At 41.5% G+C, this 26,387-nt stretch overlaps 1 long non-coding RNA gene across 1 annotated transcript in view; it reads left to right on the plus strand.

Annotated features, from left to right (window-relative positions):
- Positions 1-26,387, plus strand: part of LOC135304232 (uncharacterized) — a 295,038-nt gene that overhangs the window by 67,288 nt on the left and 201,363 nt on the right. The window contains exons 9-15 of the long non-coding RNA XR_010365651.1: positions 419-2,516; positions 3,721-3,782; positions 4,711-4,826; positions 5,440-5,552; positions 6,485-6,581; positions 7,126-7,217; positions 18,348-18,464. This is a non-coding gene — a long non-coding RNA (uncharacterized LOC135304232). The remainder of the gene's footprint in view (positions 1-418; positions 2,517-3,720; positions 3,783-4,710; positions 4,827-5,439; positions 5,553-6,484; positions 6,582-7,125; positions 7,218-18,347; positions 18,465-26,387) is intronic.

Consider the following 26,387-nt stretch of genomic DNA (forward strand, 5'->3'; position numbering starts at 1 on the left):
AAGAGGACATTTGACTTGTATTTCTGTTACTTACATGCCTGTAAGATTTCCCCCAGCCATTTGGCATGGGACAGCTGAGTGTTCCTAATTATCATTCCCAAGATCCAGTCACTGATTTTTTCCCCCCACCCCCATGCTATATTTACCTTTCATGTGATGGGTTATAAAAACCTCTTACTCTGAGGGCTCAGCAATCCATGTCTTAGCAGGGTGGGTTCAAAATGTTCTGCAGTCACAGATAGTCTTGCCTGGGCGTTTTACAGAAAGCAAAGCCAAGTTTATGTAACAGAAACAGAACATGAAACGTGTGGCAGAGTGTCTGTGATCATCCTGCTCCCAAACTCTGCTACCTGAGCCTTGGGTCGTGTTGTTTTGTTCCTTTTTGTGCTCACTAATTAACATTTTTCCTCTGTCCCAGGACAGCTGTGAGTGCAGTGAGTCCAGCAATTATCAGAGCCACTTGAAAGCTTTTCTTTGAATTGCTGCCATGATGAGACCAGGTGACAAAACATGTAATGAAATGCTGCATCTTCAGAAAAATGTAAAGTTGGTGTCGTGTAACACTTCTTTGATAGATTAGTCAATGTAATTGCATGAAATAAATGTCATCACCTGTATGAAGATAAATAGCTGCTCCTGCACTAGCATGCTTTTGCACATAAAATGTGCCATTTTACCAGTTGTCCCCATTTTTTTGCCAAATAGATTTTATAGTGGCCATAAAAGAAAAGTGTGATGTGTCTACTTAAGTGTTACAGTGTTAACAGAGGGCATTTCTGTGCTTCTATATAATTGAAATTATGACAGTTTTACTTGAAAAGTTGTTTTGTAGCACTGTTACTTGACAAAAATGTTCATTTCCATTTCCTGACGTATCTAAAAGTCAAAATGCGTGGAATCAGATGCACATGCATCATTAGCATGTGGGTGGCTGGAATTTTGTGCTCATAATGCTCCTTTTTGCCACGGATGCCTGAAATGGGGCTGTGCTGTGTTCTCCTGGCAGAGTGGGACACCAGGCTGGCACCTGCAGGGGTGGCAGTGACAGCGTGGAGATGTCAGCTCATTCTGTCCTGACAGCAGCACTGCCAGGGCACAAGAGAAAAGTGTCCACAGCATGTCCTTGCTATAAAGGAAAGGTCAAATAGGATTGTCAAAAGCATTTAAAAACATTAGAGCTGTTTCAGACGTTTTTAGTGTGGATTGGAAAGTATTTCCTCTTGTGTACATGTACAGGGGATAAAGTGAAAATCTATATTGTAAATATGAAAATTGCTAAGAATTTTGGGATGAGTTAACTACCAGGCAACTACTTGGTGTCATATTTGCTAGGTTGATTTGGGGTCCAAAACCAGTTGTCTGAATTTTTTTAAGTGAAAGTCTGCATTTCATCTGACACACTGATATCCCAGGCTTAATGAAAGCAACCTTTTTAACAGCTCACTAAACAAACCAATATGTGTTCAGATGAAGAACTCAATTATTTTCATGTTTGCTAAGTACCAACTATCCTGGACAGGTTTGGACACCTCCTTACTCTTGTTACTCCTGTTTTGTGCAGAAGTTCTCATTTTGCTTTTTGTAGCTAACACTAATTTAACAGATAGTACTTGGTGGCATTTGAAAATGGATTTTTTTCTCTAGGTCTCTAAGTGTAACGTTTCCCCTGTGAAACACCAGGAAAAACATTTTTTTTTAGTGTCTGAGGGAATCTGGCTGGATGTCTGCATGTGGGACACGCTGTGTTTGGTAATCGTGGGAGTGGGTCCAGCACAAGGGCAGCAGTTTATTCCTGCATGAGATGATTCCCAGTTTGTGCCATTAGCTGCAGGGATTGGCGGTGCACTAATTAGAGCAGTGACAGCTGCACAGCCTGTCCCGTGCTGCTGTGCCCTGCCACTCGCTGTGGGTGTGCTGCTAAGGCCTCGCTGCAGATGTTTGCTTCAGATTAGTTCAATCCTCACAACTGGCAAATCCCCAAAGGAGCCACGGGAAACTTCTCAAATGAGTGAAATCAGCTTCTGTCCAAATCCCAAGGGGCTGGGTGGCACTTTCTGGGCAGGCAGGCTTGTGAAAGCTCTCGCTGCCTGCACAGCAGTGATTGCCCTGTGCAAACACGCCAGGAGCACCCTCAGCAGGGCCTGATCATGTGTGATAAGGAACAGAGAACACACTTGCTTTTTGAGCTGCATATGCTTTTTAATTTCCCCATCAGGAGATGCACGTGAATGTACTTTCACACAGCTCGTTGGCTAACAGCCCAAACTGTATTTTAATATTTCCGTTCCTGTAGCTGAAGGGGTCAGGGCTGATGTACTGGGACCCAGTTAGCAGTGCAGTTAATGATGCAGAGCTTTCTGCCTTGGCTGCAAGGAGATGTTCCTATTCCTGCAGGGATGCAGGTCTGTGTGCTGATAGCCAGGAGAACATTGCCACCCTTTGGCCGGAAAGCAGAGGCACACGGGGAGAGAAGCACATCGTGCAAGCCGGGGATGCTGCAGCAAAACTATTTCAGAGTATATTCACTTGTAATGTAACTGCTCAGCAACGGGAGCCCGGTTGGGTGGAGGCTGTAGGCATCATTTGCTTTGATTTAGTGTATTTCTTAGCACGGTGATGTGTTTGGAGAGAATGTATTATGCTACGTACTAATTATGTTTTCCTGGGAACTGAATTGCATATGCATTGTGAAGATAGGATGAAGGCTACCATGGTTACCATTGTGCACCCAGGAACTTATTTTATACAGTGCCAATTAATCTGAGGTAATGCTTGAGAGGGAAGAACATTGAATAAGAAATGCTAATGTCTCAGCTGAAAGATGGAAATTAGATAGAAAAGCACAGCTTTTATTGAAAATTATATGTCAGGGTCAGCATTTATAAATGAATCCACCTGTATGACTAAAACCAGCAGTTCTGTCTTACATTAAAAAACCTGTATGTCCCTAGGCCTAATTGACACCCAGGCCACTGCTGCTTTATCAAGGATATTCTCTCAACTGGAGTTTTTTTCCCTTCTCATGATTTTAACAGCATATTCCTGCAGTCAGGACTGTAATTGGGGATTGCTGCTATGTCAGAAAGAGAGTGCATTTGTGTGATGCAAAGGCATCTAAATCTTCTGCAGGTTCCAGTTGCTGGGGACAAATCTTGTGTCTCTGGCAGAGGCTTCCAGCTGGTGGGGACTGAGCATGGCCCAGCTCTGACTGCCCCTGCTCCTGCCAGCTCTGTGTGGATCCTGGAACCTTGCTGCTGTGGCTGTTGGGTCACCTCTGTCCCCTGTGCATGGCCAGGCTGGGTCACCTCTGTCCTGTGCTGAACTAAAAAAGAGCTGCACAGATGTGTGACAAAGAATCAAGGGCATCTCTGCATCTCTGCTGAAGCAACTTCACATTTAATAATCAAAGTCTTGGCAGGAATATTTCTGCAGCCTGTGTCATCGGAGCATGTACGAGCTCAGAAAGGAAGTTTATGTAATTATCTCATTATCTAATTTCAATAACAGAATAATTGAGTTGCCTAAATGCCTATCAGTGGCAAACCAATGGAGATGGCAGATCTGTGGATGGGAAGAGAAACCTTAACTCGTCAGTCTGATGGAATCTGCCTGATCTCTGACCTGCTCTCCTTCCTGGCTGAAATGTTTGCTTTCTATTAATTCTTGTTAGAATGCTTGCAGTGAGTAATTTCATTTTCTCCTGCTGAGCCCCCTTTGCAGGTCTCCCTCTGTCTCTGCCAGCAGCAAAGTTGACTTGAGAGGCCAGCACTGCACCTGCCCAGGTGAGCAAACCCTGGGGGCTCCAGGCAGGGCTTGGCTGCCTTTGCCTGCAGGGCAGCCCTGGCAGGAGCATTTTTGGGATGTGGATCCCTCAGGAGGGGTGGGTGAGGCACTCAGAGCATCTGGCTCTGTGGATGGATGGATGGACTCACAGATGGAGCAGTTCTGAGTGGCTGAGCAGCTCTGGGGTTATTCAGCAAGCTGGCACAGATTTGTTATCTGTGAGGCAGCCTGCAGAGGAGCTGAGCCATTCCAGCTGCAAACCTGCAACTGAGAGCGTGGAAGGTGGTAGGGAAATACAAAATACAAAACAATGCCATATTAATTAATATTAATTTTAGAAAATTAGCTTTTAAATTAAAATCATAAGTTATAGAGGGAGTTTATACCTTAGGAAGAAGTAGGACATGGTATAAAAACACCTTGCTTCATTTGCAATCCAAATGAAAACATGCAGAATGGTTTTTGCAATTTGGGATACTCTTAGAAACTGGGACTCATCCTACAACCAAAAATCATTGCAATAGGACCAAAAAAAATAATTGTATGTTTGACAGTAGCTGCCACAGGACAGTGCCTGCTAAATTATATCAAAATGGAAGAAATATATAGATTATTGACCTGTTGAACAGCACATGGAATTATCCTTTTGAAGGAGGCTAGCCACTGCTTCTATAAGGCATTAACTTGTCCCTCCTACCTCTTCTGCTTTCCCAGTTTATGAGTTCCCTGATTTTTGGCAACTTTTGGTTTTGTACTTGGGCTGTACAATTTAGCATCATAAGTAGCTGAGACTGGCAAGCAGAGCGTAACTAATAATGGATCCAGAGGTTTCTTTTATGTGCTGCAGTCATTGTAAACAAGAATAAAACTGATTATTTCAGCAAACAGTCACAAAAATTGGTTTTAATTTTAGATTTTTGTCCACAGAAAGAGGATGGTTTGTATTGGTGAATCTCTGCTGAGGGTGGAAGGAGCCAGAACTGCCATAACTGCACTGACAGAGGATTCCCACAGATCTTTGTTCTGTGTGACTGTGGAAAAAGGTGGGTTTGTGTCACCTGCAAGCTCATCTCCTCGCTGAGCACTTTGTTTATCCATTCTCCAGGGAGGATGCACTTTGTTGTCATGTTTGATTGCTCAGAGGTTTTAGGAGGTCTCCCCAGGCTCAGCTCCATTTGCTTTAAGGACTTTAAGGCAGTTCTGTCCTCAAGGCAGGAGCTCCAAGGCTCTCCTGGCCTCGCTGGGGCGTGTGTAACAGAGCAAGTCAGTGCTGCCAGCGAGCAGTGAGCAGCCAGGAGCCCCAGTGAGCAGAGTTCTGCTCGTTTACTCCCTGCAGAGAAATGACATTTGCTCTCCACAGCATTTTCTCCTGAGAGGACCAGTTATTGGCTTATGTCAGGAGCAGTCTGCCACTCCTCAGTGGCCGATCCCTCCAGGCATGCATGGATCCCTTTCCCTACCCAGTGATCCAAATTCCACTCTGTGAGGACAGAAATTGTTCCTGAGGATGAGTTAAAGCTCATCAGGTTTTGTTTCTGGTCCAGTGCTGCAAAGTGTGGGCTGTGTGTATAAACATGCTTGTAGGGACAGAAGGCTTCAGTAGCCTTTTGTATTCATTAGCTAATTCAAATTTTAATGTATTCTAATTCTGTCCAGGCCTCTGCCACTGGTACAGGCTTGCAGAGCTTGTCAGGATAATCAAAACAGCAACAGATAATCAGAATGGCAAATTTCCCCTTCTTCCTTTACCTGCTGCAGCTGGTTTGAGGGTAAGTAGCAGACCATATATATAAAAAATAGATAATATTTTATTAGCCTATCCATTTTTATGTGTAAGGTAACCTTTTCATTGTTTTGAGGGTGATTAAAGCCACCAAATTTGAGACAGAAAGCAAAAAATAAGAATGAGAAAGCGATGTTAAAATTTTGTGGCAAGCATATGAGAAACCCCACATCCCTGACAGCCCTGTTCCTGGATTCCCTGGTGACATTACATTTCTTTCACTCCTGGAATTAAGTCTGTGTTTCTCATCTGAGTTAGGTTTCAGTATCTCTGCTCTTTGTTGCTTTCTGAAGGAGCCATTTAGGAGATGAACTGTGCAATAATGCAGTGCAATAATTAAATGCTGTGGTGGCTGCTGTGGTGAGCAAACCTTGTTGGCCTGGCTTGGTCCAGGTGTCACTTCAGTGTCACCAGGGACTCACCACTGCCTGGGACTGCCACTGCTACTTCTGAGGCCCTTCTCTATTGCAATACAGTTTATCCAGGCTTCACCAGGAAAAGAAATCATTCAAAAATAATCAAAAAGAATGAGGAGGTAACCCACTGATGAACTTTGTCCAGCCTGCTCTAAGTTTTTAGCCTTCCTGGTTAAATATTCTAAGCCAACAGTTGTGGTGCTCTACACAATGCATTAAACAGCTCAATCCCACTGTCCTCTCAGCATCCATAAATTTAGTGTTTGTATTCCTGAAGCAGCTGTTTTCTTCTCTTGCTCTACTTTAGCTCTTCTTCAGAATACAAATTCCAGCTCATTTCCATTTTTTCCAGACCTAACACCTTAAAGTTTTGTTCTGCTTTTTGGTTTTTAACTCTTTAGACCAAAAATTGAGTGGCTTGAGGACCACTCTTTTATTTTTCAAACAAGATATTCTTTTGCTGTTAAATATTCCCCAGTATTCTTGATCATCCTTTTGGCAGGGTCTTCTGGGACAGTCTCTGAGACAGAAGAGCTTGTTCTTCTTCTTGAATTTGACTTGATTGCTTTCATGCAGAACTAATTGCCATGTTTTCACAGGTGAGTCCTCATCCTGGATGCACTTCAGTTTTTACACATCAAAGAATAAGACAGACTTTGGAGATGGAACTTTTAAGATGGGAATTAATAGGGGCTGTGCTTTGTCCTTCAGAAAACTTCAGACCCAAAGTGTTATGGATTTGGCAGTTGAAAATTCTGGCAATAGTGGCAGCTACTGCTAACAGCCCTTCCCTTCCCCTCCCTTTGCTACAGGCTAAAGTCCTCTACTTCTCTTTAAAATCTGAAAAAGATGGTGCTTATATTACTCAAACAATTCTTAAAAAAAACCTTAAAGTTATAGATACAGTTCTAAATATCTCTATTTATGCAAAATTTATATACATGTTCACTAAAATAATAAAAAATCAGCTAAAATTACTGTTCCTTGTTACACATTTACAGCACCATGGATAGAAAAGCTGCCAGAAGTACTCGGGAAAGATCTGGCCCAGATTTGTGGCTTGGGAGTCTGATACAAAATGTGGGAGAGCCTGTCTAGCTTTTATTAATGCCATCTTCTCACTTGGTCCCTGTTCCCTCCCAGAAGGCCAATCTGTAGTGTGGAGAGACAACTGCAGAGCCGTTTGCAGCTGGCTGGCAGGCTGGAGAGAAGCACCCTGAATATCTAAAGTTGAGGTAAGAAAATATTGTAAAATCACTCCTGCTGCACCACCAAGCTCATAGGACATTGCATAAACAGACCAGGATAAAAAATGTTCAGTGGTAGCTTAGACTGCTCAAAAATTTTAATTGGATTTGAGATAAATTGTTGTTACCTTGTCTTGCTGTCACATTTGAGAAGTGCAGTAATGTTTTCAAGTTCCAAGAGGAAGATGTCCTGCATGGATGGGACATACAAATTTAAATTCAGACACTTCCTACATGATAAAACCACATACAAGTGTAGGGACATGAAAAGTGTTAAACATGAAAAGTGTTGAAATACATCAGCAGTAATATTACAGATGATTATATTTGGCACCTGGTGTAGAGCATACCTATGAAGAGGAATTCCCATCTAAATGACTGAAACTCCCACAGCGATGATGGAATGTATTTCTTAGGGGGCTGACAAGCTGATAACAAAGACTGATATCACTTTGACTCTGGCTTTGTCAGGTTAAAATACAATTCTCTATTAGCTGTGCACATGAACAGAAGGCTGAGCTGCTGCACTGGGTGCACCTGGAGCAATCTCCTTGTCTGTCCTGAAGCTCCTTGTTTGTGTTCTCCCTGTTTATCCCCCCAGTCCAGCTGAGGGGAGGGTGAGCCAGGAGCTGGGTCCAATTTGGTCATCAGCCAAGGCTGCCTGCCCACCACAGTTCTGGACAATTCTGTGTCAAACTGCAGCCCAAACTAGTCTGGGAAGGATAAATGCCTGAAAATGAGACCTTCCCTTCTAGAAAAGGTGGATTGTTGTGTGGGTTTTTTGTTTGTTTTGTTTCACTGGTTAGTTGCTGTTTGATTTTTAGCAAAGAACAGGTATAAATACCATGTCCTGGGATGAGTTTATGTTGGAAACTGCTCCTGTAGCTGTTGGACAGTGAGGGAGCAGTGTTACTCTGAGGAAAACAAGTCAGACAAAACCCATTCATTTAGAATAAGCTGCATCACTTAGTGGGGGTCTGTATGACCCAGTGGTGTCCAGCAGTGCAGGGCTCTGCTGGGAGGTGCAGGGAATCCTGGCAGTGCCTGGGTCTGTGGGGATTATCCAGGAATTCCTCCTCAGCTGTGAGTTACTGTGATGGATTGCCAGCTTCCTGAGGAGACTCTGTTTATTTTGGTGATGCTCACAGGCAGGTGCAATGCCATCTGTCCTCGGCCTGTACTTGGCCAGAGGTTAAATCTCTCAGGTATTTATTTGTGGTATAGTTACGGCTTGGTTCTCTTTCCTGCCATGGGGGAAAAGCACAAACCAGTCCCCAGGTTTGCCAGGTAACTGTTCAAGCAAGTATAAAGCAAAAAAAGGCTGGCTGCTATTGTAAACAGAATGTGAAGGGAGTGACAGAGCTCTGAAACTCTTCCTTTGTTATCACACTGGCATGAAAAGAGATGGAGATTTTTACACATTTGCTCTCAAAATCAAAGTGCTCCACTGAGAAGTTTAAAATACTGCCATAAATACAATAGGCTTTATTAATTATGCCTGCATCTATAGTTGCCAAAGCTTTTTAGTTACACAAAAAGATCAGGAAAAAGGCCTATGGCTGAAAATAAAATTAAAATGCTGTTTGGTCAGTAGTGCTGGAAGGACAGCGTGTGTTTAGTCATGAATGCACAATCATACTGATGTCTAAAGTAAAAGTCCATGAACAAACTCTTGGCCGGGTCTTTTTCCAAGATTAATTTCATAAGAAAGTGACAATTTATTAAAAGGTTTTAAAGAAAGGTCAGGTTCTGATAAAGCTTCAGAAGGGAAGTTATTTTAGGTCCAGCATGATTACCTGATAATAAGGGACCCAGCAGCCTGGGTTTTATGGCATTCATTAAGGGGTGAGAGAAGGAAGATCTTAGGTCTGATTTAATGTCTATTCCTGTCCTCTCCCTCAGAAAACCTCAGGTTAGCAGACACTGAGAAAGCCAGGAGAAAAAACTAAATTATTTTTGCCTAGATACCTTTCATCAAGAAACTTTTTACAAGGGCATATAGTGCCAGGACAAGGGGGAACAGCTTCAAATGACAGGGAGGAAGTTCGAAGTAGAAATTAGGCAAAATTCTCCCCTGTAAGAGTGAATATACAAGTTTGAAGTAGATATTAGGAAAAAATCTCCCTGGAAGGATGGTGATGCCCTGGCACAGGTTGCCCAAAGAGCTGTGAAGTGCCCAAGGCCAGGTTGGATGGGGTTTGGAGCAGCCTGGGACAGTGGAAGGTGTCCCTGCCATGGCAGGGTGGAGTGGGATGGGCTTTAGGCTCCCTCCCAGCCCAAACCATTCTGGGATTCTGACTCTGGTCGTGGTTTCACCTGAGCCCCTCTCTCGTTCTCTCACTGCCTCAGTCACTTCACAGCAGGATTTTGCAATGTTCCCTCTCTCCCGCTGAAGGAGATTCCACAGGGAATTGGGACACAGATCCCTGAACCTGACACAGTCCCATGTGCCAGTCTTGGGTGGCAGCTCCCTTCTGCATTAACTGGAAATCCCTTTCTCCTTTCCCATTCTCTGGTTCTTTCTGTCCAAGCAGATTTGCTCTGGACGTGCTGAGGTTGGGAGTTCTGAACATTCTCCAACTTTTCCCGTGCAATCAAAAGTAACATGCTCTGCCTTTGTGTGCCACTACAGAAATGCTGTTTGAGGCTGCAGAGAGCAGAACTGTGTCATTAGGAATGCAGTCAGAGCCCAGCACAGAGTGCCTCGTTAGAGCACTGCAGCAATGAGCTGTTCTCTGAGGCAACAGCCAAATAATACATTCAGATATAGATTTTTCTCTTATTTCATCTTCCTTGGATATCTTTATTTTCAGAGGGAATCACGTAATGCCTTTACACTGATGAAAGTGAAAGCAAAACCATTGGTAAAAGCTCTGGGTGGTGTTTGAAAGCTCCCACTGCAGCCTGCCAGGACTGGGTTCTGTCGGGTGTCTGCGTGTTTGATTTCTGCCTTTAGCAGCTGTTTCAAGTCAAAGAGGCCTTGACTTGTATAATTTACTGCTGATTTGTAGCTGGGATACATATGTGTTCTGATAAACACAACGGCCATTTCAGAGGTCAGAATTACCCAGGCTCAGCCCCTCAGTTACAGGGCTGACTCTCATTTACATGCAGCACAGGTAGCAGTGCTCCATCTCCTTCTGGAGACAAGAAGGTGTCCTTAGAGTTAAAAATCCACCCTCTGATTTGCTGCTGAAGAAACAAATCAAACCAGCTTTGCACTGCAAATGCCATTTAGTGTTTGCATCACAAGGACTAGGGGTGCACAGGGAGTACCTCAGCAGGTGCCTTAGGATCTTTTGAGGTGAACAGTGATAAAAAAGTCCATGTGGAAGTTCTGAAAAATATCCAGGAGAGAGAGACAGAGAGAGATGTAGCAGCTTGTGTTCACAAAGGTGGCAGGGAGGCCATAATGAGGTGTTTCTTTTTAGGAGAAAGGAGGAATCAATGCCATACAAAGCCAGACCCAGGAGCACACTATCAGTTTTTGTAGCTGTTTCCAGGCTTCATCAGAATACAAAAGGAGGCAAATTACTGAAGGCTGTGCTGACAGAGTTCTAGAAGTTTGGGAAATTGTCATTAGCAAAACTCAGGTGGTTTTGTCCATGCTGTGGGCAATTATGAATTCATAATATTTTGCATCAGTGCAAAATACTGAATGAAGCAGTGAATTGCAATACACATTTATGGACAAGCACTGTCAAAAAGGTGTTGGACTTTTAGAATTTTTAAAATGGTCGTGGGCAATGTAACTGATGGATAGATGCAATATATTTCTTTTTAGGATGAGCTTAAAAGCTTTTTTAATCCATTACTGCTGCTTCATTCTTTCCCTCCACCTCTTTGCATCTCAGATGAAAATACCAGACGAAAGAAATTCAAGTGTACATTTCTAATCCATGTAACTGCATAGCTGCAATGGACTTCAAGGACTTCAGCTTCTGTCTTTGAATACCCAGATGATGGAGACATACACTACATCAAGTCAGGCTTTATGACCTTTGTCTGTCTCAGAAAACCAAGAAATCCTTTTAGAATACAAAGTGGGCTTTGGCTGCAGTGAAGTTTGGCAAGTGTTCCTGACTGCCACAGCACATTTGTAGCTAAACTGACAGTGCAGATTCTCTAAACATCCAAGCACAGCCAGGTTTATCACATTCTGCCTCTTGATGTTTGTAAATTAGTCTTGCTTCTCTCTAATAAAAATCCGTGTAGCAGAACCAAGTGTTCAGCAATTCTATGACAGGAGACACTATTATTTTGGAAGCACAGCTATTTTTCTTCAAATTAACTTGTTGACAAGAGGAAAACCATGCTGGAGTCACTCAGAATATTTCCTGCTACATGCCAGAAAAGCCTCCTCTATCACTTGGAATTTTAAAGTACTGTGCTTTTGTGGAAGAAAGAACTTTATCGAGTGACATCTTGATACCACTCACATCTTTATATATCAAAAATAAAAATAAAAACCCAAAAAAACTGGGGGTCAGTTCATGAAAGCAATTCCAGATCTGCTGAGGGCTCAAAAATCAACTTTTGTCCCAATATTGACCAATTTTTGGGTTGATATAATTCTCAGTTTAAAGGTTTAAATTGCTTCAAACTCTTGGTATAAGTTTCCCAGAAGATAAAAATAAAGATTGCCATATGTGTTATATAAGATTTAAAGCTCTATCCTGAATTAGATTAAACTAAAATCAAATTGACATTGTTGTTTTAGTTGTGAGTGCTCTGATGGTGGTTTGATATTATGAAGCATTACAATTGAAGACCATAAAAGAAAACAGTGTTCAATCAATTTATCTACTTCTACAAAGAAAGGGAAGAAAGAAAGGGGAGAAGAAGAAAGGGGAAAGCGACAGAACTACTTATAATTTCCTTTTAATTGAAATCCTCCAAATTGTTAAAGTGTGTGGAAGCTTTATGCAGGTCCATGGCCAGTGGCACTGGCTGAAAAAAAACTGCAATCCAGGCAGGGGCTTTGTCCTGCCCCTTCCAGAGCCTCCTCAAACCTTCAGCCCTTCCCCAGACGTGTGGTTGGCAGCTCTGTGTGCACACAGAAAAAAAGAAAAAAAATGCCTGTGCTTCCATAAATTAAAAAAAAGGGAAAAATAAATGAAAAAGCAATCCTACCCCCAAATTCAGATATTTCTGCAGTACAGCTCAAACCCCAGAGCTGCAGCATCAGAGAGCTGGACCCACAGAGAGGGGATGGACAGGCGGTTTTTGGTTGAAGTGCAGGACTTAAATGAGAAGTTAGACATATTAAATGAGAAGTTGGTTAACTTAAATGAGAAGTGAGCCATCCTGGAGTTCTCGGAAGATTCTTCCATCACTGGAAGTGCAGTGTTGTTTCCCAGCACCAAAAGCAGAGCTGTTCTCAGCACGGGTGCTGCTCAGGGGTGCAGCTCTGCTGAGGCAGGGTGAGCCCTGCTGCTGCCTCCCTTCAGAGCCAAGCAGGGATTTTCCACCTGTGCTTCTCTCCAGCAGCACTTAGTGCCATGAAAAGATTTGATTTGTAAATGTCTAAGGCAATAGACTTCATCTTTATGGTGCTCAGAGAGGGGAAGTGTGAGGCATTGAATTGCACAGCTGCCTGCAGAAGAACCACTTTCTTTTCCAAGATCACCATTTATCAGGCAGATGAAACAGGAATATTTCTGTGAGCATTGTCTCAAGAGCAGCACAGAATCTGTCTGCCACCTCCTCAAGCATGTGCAGTTTTAATGAGTTTCCACCTGCCAAAAACATCTGAAGTTCTGCAGACTCCTTTGCCCTCCTGCTACACCTTTATTTCCACTTGTTAAAAACTGATTATTCTAGCATTCACTGTAAGTAGTGGGCTGAATTCACTAGATAAAGAATCACTCAATAATCACCTTCTCTCTCTTTTGTTTTTCTTTTTTTTTTTTTTAAGTAAAAATCAATAATCAGGTTGGATATAAGGAAAAATTCCTTAATTGCAGGAGTGGTCTGGCATTGGGATGAGCTGCCCAGGGAAGTGGAGGAGCCACAAGCCCTGGATGAGTTCAATAAATGAGTGGAGCTGGTGGCACTTAGCCCCAAAACCACCATGCCCAATCAGCCATCTCCCAGAGGTTGGATTTGGTCACCTTGGAGATGTTTTCCAACCTTAATAATTCTGTGATCACCCTTTGTATTAAGCAAGAATCGATATCAGTAATCACTCTTTGTTTTTGGGGACAACTAAAACAGTTTGTGTGTATAAATCTGTCACACCAGTGAATGTGTGGGGTGTGACAAAGACAGCTCCAGGCCCAAAATGCATAGACTGATGGCAAATTTTGGATATCTGCAGGTGTAAACAGTAAAAACCCAGATAAGGAATCACTTGGAAAATGATTTATACTTCATAAAACAGCATATTTGGACAGCATAGAGTGTTTTTAGTAGGACACATCTCCTAGCAGCTGGGAAGGTTTAACTGGGAGATCGTTTAAGGCATTAAAATCCTCTTTGTTTAACTCTCTGCAGATGCTCCCAGTGCTCAGGGGGGCTCGTGCTGCTCTCAGAGGTTCAGGCGTTGGGGCGGGTGGGAATTCTGTCTGGGAAATGGCAAAGGATGTCAATCTAAACTTCAACAGCTCTCATCCCATAGTGAAGTCAGTTCTAGAAAACAACAAAGGGCATAAAATTACAGACAGAGCAGCATTAATAATTAAAAAAAATATTTCAGTGACTAAAATTGAAAAAAAATATATAAAAATTTAAACTGAGCTAGACAAAGAAAGTAAGATTTTCCTTTAATAACCCCATCTTAGATATTGATTGCTATTTTTCTTACAAGAGTTTTGCCAGCTATCTGAAAGGAACTGTCCTTTGAGCATAAAACCAGTAGAGACCAATTAAATCACAGAACATCCTCCAGTAACTTACATTGGACAGCCAGAACTAAAATATTTTTAGTGCAGCTTAGGAAGTCAGAGCATTCTGAAATTTCATACTCTGTTTGATCTTTCTGCAGATAAATGTGGAAGGCTCAGAAGAACTGGCATTTATTTGAAAAATTGCTTTTTATATCCAGCAATAAAATATGCAAATATATAAAGTCTTTCCCTACCCCGTGTTTAAGTTATCTGAACCAGTTCTCCATGTATTTCTTTAGATTTTAAGTCAATTTTAATTAAACGTTTCACATCTCACGAAATCAAGAGAGACGTCTCAAAACTTCAGTCAAATATTTGAAGATAAATTTCACAGAAATACAAAACTGAAACTTGAATAAGTTACTTTTCCTGTCAAAGAAGCTTTAGGCACCAAGTTACTTAGAATCTTTAAAATATTCCTAGATTCTGATGTTGCACAGAGTGTCCAAATTCTTTGACAGTGTTAGCAAGTAAAAATCAGAAACATTGATTGTTTAAGGCAGCTTCCATAATACATTTGGACAAAAATGGCTTTATTTTTTTTTCAAGTGTGTTACAGGGGCATTTCAGTCAAATTTTTTAGGTCTGCAGCTGTCTCTCAAGGCTCCAGTGTCCCTTTCTGTGCTTTTGAGGGGTCAGTCAGAATAAACCCTGAGCAGAGAATATCAACTGTACTCCAGATTAACCCACTTCTGGTCACTTTATAATTTGAACAGACTCAAGGAATTTATAATTTGACTCTCACTGAAGAAACAAAGCTAAATATTGGATAGTAATAATAATAATAGTAATAATCTGACCAATTCTACAGGAGCAGCAGCAAATGCTAAACCCCTCTGTGGCACGGGTGGCTCTGGGTGTGACACTGTTAGTGGCTGATTTTTCTGCTGTTGTCCAACTCTAAATCCAGGCTCTGCAAGTTTATGTGGATAAACTCTTTCTTCTTTGTGACATTTGAAGAATTCGTTCTACTGTGTTCTTTCCTGAGCTTTATTCTGCTCTCCACAATGTTTATTCTGTCAGCTGCAGTCTGAGAATCTCATGGGTCCCCTCCTCTCCCTCCTGAAATACCAGACTCCTCTCAACCCTTTTTTACTCTCCTTCCTCTCTGCAGTCTCTTGAATTCTCAACTTTTAACTTCCATTTCTAAAATTCCTGCAATTCCTCTCCTCCATTCCTCCCCATTTCTCAAGAGCCCAGTCAACTGCCAGTGCAAAAAAGAAAAAAAAAACCCCACTTATTTCTTTCTTTACAGTGCTGCAAAGTCTCAGCTCTGCCTGCACATCACAAAGGTCCTCTTATCTCCCCAGTTCTGTGCTGTCAGCACATAGCAGGAAATCTGAGCAATGTGAGCAAGCCTCAGATCTCCATCACAAGCTGCTCCGTGTCCTTTGCTGCTGCTTGGCTCTCAAACTAAAGTTCCCAGCCCAAGGGCACGGCAGCTGTTGCACTTTTAGGCTTCTGTCCCCTCTGTAAGTTACTTTTTCTGTCAGAGCAAGCTTCAGGCACCAAGTAACTTGGAATCTCTAAAATATTCTTAGATTATGGCATTGCACAGTGCCCACATTCAGACCCTGCCTGGTTTGTCCCCCACATCAGCAGGGCATTCAGAGGAGCAGCAGCTCCCAGCCCTCCTTGTGCACCCCTCCTTCCAGCCCGAAGCAGCTGCTGCACCCCAGGATGGCAAATTCCCAGAGCTTTCCCTTTCCTGCCTGCCCAGTCTGAGCAGGCTCATTAAGAGTCTGCACAGGCAGCTGCTGTGTGAGAACAGACAATATCCAGGCAAAAAAACTCCTGAAGGGCTCGGTTTCATTACCAATGCTGTCCAGGAATTAGCTGGAGTTCTTAGTCTTGTGCTTTAGAAAATGTGGACAGGTTTTCATGGGGGCAGCAAAGGCAGGCAAGTGCTAAAGTCCATTGAGTCGAGTTTCTGCAGCAAAGTCTAAGTTTTCCAAAAATCAAAGGCTCGAGAGAATGAAGGGAAACTGAAATCAACCCCGAAAATATCCCCCAAAATAAAAACCCCACAATAATATACTGCTTCCTTAGGTTAACTCTCAACTGCTTTGGCTGGAATAATCAAATAAACTGGAGCACAGCATCACAGGGATTCTGGCTCGGTGTGGGTGTGTGTCTGAGAATCTAGAAAAGCCATGCAGAATGGAAAAATTCACATAGCTGCTTGGCAAAGCTGGGAGCTAGTGAGAACTGCTTGTTACTAAGAAAAGTATCAGAAAACCTTAATGAGGGCCCTGCTGCCATCCCCACTCCAAATGTTTGTGCTGTTGAGGCAGCCAGCAAAGAACCTCAGCCCGATGGGGCTCGGTGAAATAGTGCAGGACTTCAGCTCCTGGGAAATGGAACCCTGCTCTCATCCCAAATGGAGTTTTGGGGAAAAAACCCCAAACCCTGAACCCCCTGCACAATCTCTGATGTGTTTCTGTGCCTTTATTTGCATTGTCTTTTCCCAAAAAGCTCTCTGCAGCAGGAGTGGACGCCCCAGGGGAGGCATGGGTGATTCTGTGGTGCCACATCTCTGCTGCCTTGCAGAGGCTGCTCACGGCCCTCAGGAGAGCAGTTCAGCTGCAAATCCCTGCTTCCAAATGCATTTTCATTCTCAGGAAAAAGCTGATGGTGATGCTTTTGTTGATAAGAAAATCAGGAGACTTTCCCCAAATGTTTAAAGTTCTGCCACAGTAGAAATGACAGTGAGGGAAGTGCCTTGGGAAGTGAAGCATTGTGAGGATTTTTCTGGGGTCACAGAGGTTTGTGTTGTTGGAAGGACAAGGAACTGCAAGCTGATCACAAAAGTACAACTTAAAAAAAAACCAAAAAACCAACAGCAACCCAGAAGGATAAAATTGAACATCCCAAAGCACTACTTTATCTGTTCCACATGAGCCTGAGAAATCTTGAGGATATCCTGTGCTTCAGTCTTAAAATAAAAGCCCCAGTGCCAGTCACTCCTGAGAATAAGGTAACTCACTAAATTAAGGCAACTCAAGCTCAGTATTTTATACCCAAGGGGTGTTAGACTGAGGAAGGATAGAAATTGAGTCTGTCCTTTATCCAAGTGGAATTGTGAGCAAAACTCACACTTTCACTGCAGCTTTTAAGATGATATTTGTCTTTAATCAACTTTAATAAGAAAACAGGGGAAAACAGCTTCAGAAACACCAACCCCCAAAACATTCTGGTTTCAAAAATTAATGGGGAATATTTAGTGGGATATGCATTTCCCCTATAAAGCATGGTACAGACAGTTGGAATAAAAATCCCTCATTCCACTTTCATTACTGAGGCAGAAAAGCAAAGCAAATGGGAATGGCTCTGTAACCATAGCAACATTTGCCATTATTATTTTTTCAAAGAATTTCTGAGGCTCTACAATTTGAATTCGGCATTCTGAGGATAAAGTTTGTATCAAGGAAAAGAATGGAAGAACTTTATTTGGTTGCAGGCCCTAATGGCAACTTATAAATTTATTTTTTTTCCTCCTAAAGAGTAGTTTAAAAGAGAAGTCACATGTAAACAGTAATGAATGTAATTTCTTTTAATTTTCTAAATACAGTGTAATATGTATGTAACTCTCAGGAGATAGGGTGTGGAAATTATGACTCCATGAAAACATGCTAATTGAGAATGGTCAATTAAAGGGAATTTCCAATAATGGCAGGAAGTGTGGAAAAATAATTATGGTTTCCATACAGAATATATTTTTCATAATCCTGAATATAAATTTCCTGGGTGCTGTTGCTTGGGTCAAATACAAGATTCTTTCTTTCTTTCTCCTCCTCAGTGGGCACATTTAATCTCATCTTGCATTTATTATGAATAATTGTACTCACAATAACTTAGAAGCACAGCCAGCTATTTGAGAAGGAGCTGGAATAAATGTAAAAGTAATAATTCTTAAAATGCTATGGAGACACATTAAAAAAAAAAAAAAGAAAGGAAAACAAACCAAAAAACCCAAAGCCACCATGAATAAGGTCAGGACAGACATTTAACAGAACCAGAAGAAAAACCACAATTGGAACATGACTTATTTGTTATATTTTATTCCATAGCAGGTGTCAGCAGCAACAGCACTTCCTGTGCTCCATTTCAATGGGAAGGTTGACACTTAAAAATGTATTTCAATCAAATCACGATTGATTTAATGAACATTAATCAGATGCAGACGACTGTGCCAAAATATTAACTTGTTAATTGGAATAATTCACTGCAGGCAGGAAAGCCACCTCATCTTCAAACGACCTGCTAGGAAACACAGCTGACCAGGGAATTAACTGTGCCCAGGACTGAAGCCACAGAGCTGCAGACTGCAAGGGGAACAAGGCACCAGGTAATAATGCCTCCACCTCCAATCTCTTCTTCATCTTTCTCTTTTGTGCCTGCTCCAAACATAAATAACTCCTTGATGGGTAGACACAGCAAGCTATTAGGTCTATTGTGCTAATGATCTGCAAATTAAACTGTAGCAAACCCAAAGCCTCCATGCTGGAGTTGTTAAGACCTTCTCTGTCAATAGCCTGCAGAAAATGAATTACACAATTATACCTCAGTGCAAACTGTAATGACTACAAATTACAGCAGTAATTGTATTATACAGCAAAGTGATTTGATTCATTGCTTACAAGGCATAATTAATAAGCTGAAATGAGATTATCTCTATATTCTATCTTTAGAGTCTATTTTTTCCAAGGAGTAATTTGTGAGGTTTTTTTTTTTCCCAACATCTCGTTGCTCTGACTGTCAGAAATATTTAATGTGTTTTTTTGGGTGAAAGTCATAGAGCATCATCTTAAATTACTGAGGTAACTCTGGTAGGATCTGTAAAGAATCAGGAGGCATCACCGCTCTCTGGAGATGAAATAGAGAGATAAACAGAGATAAATAGAAGGCAATCTTGTATGCAGAGAGCTCTTTGAGGGTATCTGTTGATGAGCAAGGGCAGGGAAATGACTAAGGCAGATTGCATTTGCATTTCTGTTAGATGACAGTTCATTTTCATTTCATTGATTGTTTGTAAGTTAGGATAACAAAACAGCCTTTATTATTTCCCAGGGGAAAGAGAATTAGAAGGAAAGATTTGGGAGCACTATTGCACAAGAAATGCAAACCAGAAAGAGACAGAAAAATACCTTAGCTCAGGACTGTGGGAAACGTGTTAAAGGTTCCTGATGATGACATTAACAGCACTCCCCCAAACCCTTCATGTTCTTGCCAGTGTTTTTCTTTAAAAGTCTGCTTTATTAGGATGAAATTTAAATACCAAGAGGTGATGAACTGAGGATGACAAAGGGGTAACATATCAATGCTCTCACCCTGTCCCAGTGAGCACCTCTATTCATTTCAATCAGGGATTTAATTGAGATTTTGTTGTTTAAATAAATGGGCTTCATTTTATAAATCTACACTGTTCTGCTTATTACAGAAGTTTTTCTAGAAGGTTTCAGCTTGAGCTTTCTGTTCTTAAGGGCAATATTAAATAGCAGAGCTGCCATGGAATGCAGTTTATCCTCCTGCTGCAGCCAAATGAAGGAAATTTGGGAGCTCCAGAACCTGCCTGAGAAGATAAGGCTCATAGAAACAAAAGCTTTAAGAGTTCTCTGGCTGCTATTTTGCTGAAAAGTAAAAAGCCTATTAATTTATTATTAGAATAATCTCCTTAATCAAAATGCTGACTCAGCTTGTTATGTATTAGCTGATTCTAATGAAGACTATGAAAATCAGGAAAGCAGCCAGAACAGCAATCAACTCCATTTTGCAATAAACTAAAGAACACCTGGTACTTTGCAACTTTGTCCTTTGATAATCTGGAAAACCAATTTTCAGCATCTAAACTGGTATGCTGGTCACCAGCAGAAGCTATTCAGTTTGTTTTTCCTTGCCCTGTGCTTTGGAAACATTAAGAAATCAATATTAAAATGTTAATATGAAATTCCAGTGAAAAACCTGAATTTCTGAATGCTTGTATTTTTCCATAACAGTCTCTGCAGTTGCACTCAAACAGAGAGAATAATCTGAATGTCAAATATTTGACAAGTCAATTTGAGCAGAATAGGTAACTGTGGAGCCAGGAATTATTTTCAGTAATTGATAATACTTTATACCATGAAAATTACATACAAAAAACATAATTTTCAGCCCAAGAACAAGGCTTGATAAACCCTTAATTTTATTAAGGATTCTTTCTTCTCTCCTCACATCTTTATCTTTAAAATTCCTTACTGCTGTCAGTTGTATTTGCTGTCACTGTGTTCAGAGATTTTCCTTTATTCTCCCAAAAACAAATAGCCAGGTAAACTTCAGCCACCAAACACAAGAGATTGAAAAAATCCAACTATTTCATTATGGACAAACAGAAACATCTTGGTGATTTAGAAGAGGAAATCCCTTTACCCTACAGTAAATCAAGCTTGTGGACACATTAATAGAAACTTGGAAGGGAAGAAAACTTTTAAGTGCAAAATTTTTTTATTGTTTATTAAAATGATTGATTGAGTAAAGGTGGGGAATGTATTCTCAATGAAAATTACATCATGAGTGCCTGTGAGTTCTCAGTCAGAGCAAAATCCTCACAGGACACACAATTCCCCCATCCCTAAGCAGGCACAGGCAATCTCCCTGACCTGATCAATCCCAAATCTGTTTATCTGGGGACAGCAGGAAATGCTCAGCCACGGGACTGAGCACACACTGGTTACTCCAGGAAACAAAATCTTCCACCCACTCTGCAGTTCGCTGTCCAAGGTACTGATCTTAGAAAGCAGCATTGAAATTTTAAGTAGGAATCACAAAAGGCCCTTTAAGATCTGTCCAAGGTACTGGTTTTTTAGAAAGCAGCTTGGAATTTTAAAAAGGAACCACAAAAGGCCCTTTAAGATCTCCACCCAAAACTTTTCTTTTCTCTCAAAAGCAGCATCACCATTTAGTGTATTTTATACACTGGTTTTTGCAGATGAAAAGGCTGAAGTCAGTGCAGTTTTTACCCCTAAATTAATCTGATGTTCTCTCAGGTCTGATTTTTGACAGCAATGTGAGAAACCAAACAAAGTACAACCAACCAAAATCCACCCAAACCCCAAAACCCTGCCTTGAGTGGCTCCTTCCTCCCAGGAGGCTGCACAGCAGTAATTGGCACAGCAAAAGCTCTGCTCCATTCAAATTTCTTCTCTTATGAAACAGAGATGAGAATACCTTTGAACATAATTCAAATAATTGACTGTCTGCATCTATTTTTGTTGATATATGTCAACCAACGGAGCTGTAAGTTAGCTAAAGCAATTCTAAAAAAGAAAAGAATTCCATCCAGAGCAGCCCAGTACATGAAGTAATTCTTTTTATGCACGCTACCTCAGAAGTATTGTTTTCTATTTCAAAACAATGCAGGTACTCTACAACACAAAACGAAAATCAAGAAAATACAACTGCAAGAAAGGTATATTGCAGGCACTGTGACATGCAATTATACATGCTACTACTTTTCAGCTTCCAATTTTAGACTAATGAAAAATCAAAGTTCACTGAATTACGCTGAAAAGACTTCTAGGTTGAAATTCAATTGAATGATCCACGAGGTAATTCTTTTTCAGAGCTGCTTAAACAGGAGTGTAACCAGCAGGGTGTGGGACTGTTGAAGCAGGGAAAGTCACCAGTCCTGAATCCCAGGCCAGGATCCTGCTTAAACTGGGATTTCTGTGGGAGCAGCCAGGTTTTCCCAAGTGTAGTGCAGGTGTCTTTCAGTAGGAAAAACTTCACATTATTTTACTTTTCGTTGTGAAATCAGCAAGAATTCTGCTGCACTCATCAGCACAGAGATCCTGTCTGTTTGAGGCCCTGGCACAGATTCCCAGAGCAGCTGGGGCTGCCCCTGGATCCCTGGAACGTTCCAGGCCAGGCTGGGCAGAGCTTGGAGCAGCCTGGGACAGTGGAAGGTGTCCCTGCCATGGCAGGGGTGGCACTGGATGGGTTTTAAAGTCCCTTCAACCCAAAGCATTCTATGAGTCTTCATTTTTGACATCCAGTGATGGAAATACTGCAGCTTTTCCCACTCCCTTGTTCTTAATTTCCAGGTTTTGCATTGAATTCTACAAGCCTTAGGTAACTCCAGCTTATTATAATGCTTTTAATTTATAATAGTTCAGCCACTGTGGTTATTTGTTCCTGAACCTCCAATAAATCTCACGTGTTTTGGTACTTCAGGGTCACAAAAACAGCACAATGAAGCCATCACCACCCAACATCCCTCTCTAGAGGCAGACATGGAGGTCCATATTTTCTGCTCTCTTCCCTGTGAACACACCATTCCTTGAGCATAAAATGCCCCCACCACAGCTAATTCAGCTCCAGCTTTTTTTCCCCTCCTTCGTTTTGTTCATTATTTTTTCAACAGTTGAAAAGAGTGAACAAAATCAATACAAAAATATATTACACCAGCACTAAACACTGGTCAGCTACTTGCACTGATTAGGCAAAACTTGATATGGTTGAATTTGAGTTTCACTGGGAATCTAAAACTTAAATGGATGGAAAATTGTGGTGATGCATGCTTTATTTTTACTTGTTTGCAAAAAAAAAGGCCATAACTTTATCAAACATTATGAACACTTTCACTGCTGACAACCCTCTTCAAACATCAACTACTGTAATTTCCCCCACATTTACATAATACTGGCTGATTAAGCTGACAGAGTTTTCTTTGCTGCTTGCTGCAGAAATCAAAAATAAAAACACAGTGTTAGCAATGGTTCCCCTCCTAAGATGTTCACGTTGGAGTGTAAGAAAGAGTAAAAAGGCTAATCTGAAACAGATAGGGGAGTATTCTTAATTATTAACCCCCTCATTCTAGCAGAATTTAGGGGCTGCAGCCCTGCCTGAAGAGAAGCACTGGATTCCTCTTCCCTCACTAAATTACAGCCTCTCACCCTGATCAGTTATTTCTCAGATGAGCTACAAAGCCTCGAGGCCTGAATTGTCTGGCTGTCACATGAACACAGCTCTCCCCTGGGTTATATAATATAAAATTATATTATTATTCCCATGTGTTAGTTCATGTGATATTTTCCTTGTATTCCCCTGTGTTATTTCAGTGTATTCCCATGTGTTATTTCATTTATCATTTTCAATGTATTCCCATGTATGTTATTTCATGCGTTATTTGCAATGTATTCCCCTGTGTTATTTCATTTATTCTTTTCAATGTATTCCCTTGTGTTATTTCAATATATTCCCATGTATCTTATTTCATGTGTTAATTTCAGTGTATTCCCATGTATTATTTCATTTATTCTTTTCAATGTATTCCCCTATGTTATTTCAATGTATTCCCATTTTATCACACTCACCAGCCTGGGTTATGTTGAGCAGCAGTGATGTTCATCTCAGGATGCACATGGCAAGATCTGTTACCATGTGGACATAGCAGGTTTGTTACAAAAATTACTGTGTAATTATCATTGTGTTATTGTCATGCAGGTTCAAAATAACCCATGTTGTCTCAGAGGATATAATTAAATCATAATCTCTTTAATTTCCACAGTAAAACTAAAGTTTCAGAGTTGAAAGGGAGGTCAGCAGAGAACTGCCAATAACACAGAACAGCCAGAAAGACAAAGAAATTCTCTGCTGTGGTTAAAGAAACAATTTTAATTCCTTTCCTTTCTGTAGAACAGGAGAAGTACAAAAAGCTTTGCTTGTGAACACTTTTAAGCCAACATTTTTGAAGTATCACAGAAAGATAAAGTAATCAATACATCCCTTAGGAAATCATCCCATCTGGTTCCAGTACACATGAAATTAATTCAGACCAATAACACCCCCTCATACACCAGTTTAACACTATTCCAGAAAGGAGTTTAATGATCCACAATAACCAACCATTAAACATCCTGCACTGAAGCTTCCCAAGCCACAAGAATTTATTCTTTTGAATTGGTCTGCCTAACATCAGCAACCATTTTCAGACATAAATCAAGTTTAGAAACACAATTCTATACCAAGAACAAATAAAAATTGTCTAGAATGCCTGTATAATCACACAGTGAGAAATCTGACATTCTTTTCTTGTTAAAAGAGCAGCTGGAATTGCCTCTGAACTCCCAGCTCAGAACATCCAATTTCTCTGTTGTCATTTTCATACTCATTCACAGTAATTTCCATGGCTCAGAAAGAAATCTGGTAAACAAGAATATGGATTATATTCTTCTTCTGAAAAAGGTGCAGCAGAGTCAGCTGCACTGTGGTGGAGCAGGGGGCTCCTGCCTTGGTTTGCAGCTAGCAAATTATTTTGCTCCTTTTTCTCAACAAGTTTTGTGAGTCTTGAGTCCATGGAAAATGTTTTCAGGAGCACAGGCAAGCCACATGACTTGGTTAGTTTTAATTGCAGCTCGATCTATTTATTTCTTCCAGAGTGCAGGGGAAGCAGAGGTGGGGAATGAATGACAGAATGTTCCTTTCACAATGAGAGAGCTCCCAGGTGTGGGATAAGGGCTGGGGAAGCTCTGCAATTATGCAAAATTCAAAGGAAAGGGAGAACAGGAGCAGTTAGCACAGGAGCGAGTGAACAATGAGGATACTCCTCCATGCAGGAGTATCAGACAGTCCTGGAATTTCAGGCAGTACCCTGGATGAAAGGCAGGACACAGAAGCACAAAGGAACTTCTGTTAAATAAGGGTCAGTCAGGCCCGAGGGACTGCCGGAAACTTCACAGGACTGTGAGTGGTTGAGAGTTCTGGAGTTCTCTCTTCCCCAGCCTATCCTATTCATCTGTTTTCTAAGATCCCTTTCCTGTCCCACATTTCAATGAAAGAAATGCCTTCCTCCCCCTCCTGGAGTTTGCAGGATCTCTCCTGTGTTCTCTGAGCAGCTTTTTTATCCCCATCCCTCTCTAGGATCCCCTCTCCTGCTGCCAGCCAGCAAAGAGCCATCCCCTCTGCCCTCCCCTCAGAAACCCCAGTTTGCCTTCCTCCAGATCCTGGGAACAAGTGGGTGGTTGTGTTTGAGGGGCCAAGGATGAGGGAAGAGATGAGAATCTTGTCTCCATTGTTCAGAAGGCTCCTTTATTATTCTATTCTATTCTATTCTATTCTATTCTATTCTATTCTATTCTATTCTATTCTATTCTATTCTATTCTATTCTATTCTATTCTAAAAAGAGTAGAGAGAAAAAGGATCCATCAGAAGGCTGGAAGATAATAAAATCTTGTGACTCTCACAGCCTCAACACAGGTGGCTGTCATTGGTCATTGAGTAAAAATAATTTCACATGCTGGGTAAAAAATTCTCAAAATCACATTCCAAAGCAGCACAACATGGAGAAGCTGAAGCTTCTCAGGGTAAAAGATCCTGGCAAAAGGATTTTTCATAGAATATGTCTGTGACACAAGTGGGCAAGAAGGAATGGGGTGGGACAAGAAGGAATGGGGTGGGGCAAGTTCTGTCCTGAGGATCAGGAGGGATTACAGACAATAATCACTCTGCTGCTGCTTTTTCCTGGGGCCAGCAGCTGCTCTGCTGCCTCCTGGAACTCCAGCAGACTGGGGAACTCCTTCAGCTGCCCCTGCAGAGACCCGGCCTGGTCACCCAGGGACTTTCTGATTTTATTAGGAGATGTTAAATGGCTCCTGTGAGATTGAGACTTGTCAGCACACCCTGTCCTTGCCTTGTTTGCCCCCACAGATTAATTATTTCCAAGCTGTAAAAGGCGGAATCTAGATTGACTGTGATGGGGAGGAGAGGGGAGGCTTCAAAGGTGTTAGTGTTGTTGTAGGCACCAGGGTGTCTGTACAGCCTTGATGAATTATTCCTAAAAATAGCACTGGTGCAGGTGATCAGTCTGGTTTGGTCAGAGGGATAAGCCCAGGTATTGATTGCTTACAGTAGGACCATGTTGGAGAATTACAAAAGGCACTTCAGTCCCTGCAAACTGTGGCCACAGAGGTTGGTGCAACTAAAAAAGGTGGTTTTTGTTTGGAAATATTTGCTTCTCCTCCTCTTTGAGTGCTGCCTCTTACTCAGCTTCCACAGTAATTGCTGTTCTTATTTCTTTGCAGTTATCTTTTAAAATAGCAAACAAATGAGGGCTAATTTTTGTCACAGCAGCACCTCCCAAGCAGGTACATGGACAAAAAAAATGGAAAAGAGAGGATGATGGGCAAGCCAGGAAGGGAGGGATTTTCCTGCTGGCTGTAATGCTGATATAACTGTAATATAAAGACAGCAGATATATTTTGGCTTTAATATCAATTATATGCTGTGATTTAA

This window comes from Passer domesticus, chromosome 7 (assembly GCF_036417665.1).
Source record: "Passer domesticus isolate bPasDom1 chromosome 7, bPasDom1.hap1, whole genome shotgun sequence".
Taxonomy (NCBI): Eukaryota; Metazoa; Chordata; class Aves; order Passeriformes; family Passeridae; genus Passer; species Passer domesticus.